Genomic DNA, 989 nt, shown 5'->3' on the forward strand with positions numbered 1-989 from the left:
TCTCTTATACATGAGTTTCTGTGGATTTGTTTCTTTAAAGTACCCAGACTAACTCATACACATATGAGTCTCCCTGGATTTGGTTCTCTAGACTATACAGACTAACACAATAATGTATTTGAATTAGATGATATTAAAGATCTAAAACTCTACAATAGTTTCTACAATTTTACCAGTGTTGGCTAGCAGTTTAAGTCAAGCAAAAGTATAAGAATTCTCATGATTAATACCCGAAGACAAAATTATTTTTTGTAAACCTGGAAAATAAAAAATGGATAATGTGTGCTAATTTCCTCATTTGACAAAATGAAAAAGCAATAGGTGGTATTCCATTCTTGGCATGAGTATAGAAATATAGGATTATCGCTTCTCGGCCTTTTGGCTAAGACCAAGTGTAGTATCTGTTCTTATTGGTTTCTTATCTGATATGTCCTTTATCTGAGGACAATATGCTAAATGTATTTTTGTGAGTAGGAGTTGGACTAGGTGCTTGCTCCATCCACTCCACACATCCACCTGGTATGGCAATACTTCCAGCAATGATGCAGCCCCTTAGGGGGTCCTTAAAAAAAAGAAATACAGGATTATATGTTTTCCTTAGAATTTCAGGACAACCCAGTCAAGCTTTCCAATCATAAGAAGAAAAAGAGCAAAGAATATCTAACATATATATCAAAAAAGGAGGGAAATGGCCACTGCAGGAAACACAAAACAAGATAAAAACAATCTAAGCCAGTGGTTCTCCACCTTCCTCATGTGGTGGTGACCCCCAACCATAAAATTATTTTCGTTGCTACTTCATAACTGTAACTTTGCTACTGTTATGAATCATAATGTAAATATCTGATATGCAGGATGTATTTGCATTGTTACAAATTGAACATAATTAAAGCATAGTGATTAATCACAAAACAATGTGTAATTATATATTGTGAAATATTAATTTCTAATTATAAATAAATGAAATTTTGTCTTGAAGCATGGTGTAA

General features: G+C 33.3%; 1 non-coding gene across 1 annotated transcript; it reads left to right on the top strand.

The window, feature by feature from the left end:
- Positions 1–362: 362 nt before the first annotated feature.
- On the top strand, positions 363–553 carry LOC115870289. Its single transcript, XR_004046653.1, has one exon. It is a non-coding gene; the product is annotated as a U2 spliceosomal RNA (small nuclear RNA).
- Positions 554–989: the final 436 nt, after the last annotated feature.

Source organism: Echinops telfairi, unplaced genomic scaffold (genome assembly GCF_000313985.2).
Source record: "Echinops telfairi isolate 266 unplaced genomic scaffold, ASM31398v2 ScPeMD7_443;HRSCAF=831, whole genome shotgun sequence".
NCBI classification, from domain to species: domain Eukaryota; kingdom Metazoa; phylum Chordata; class Mammalia; order Afrosoricida; family Tenrecidae; genus Echinops; species Echinops telfairi.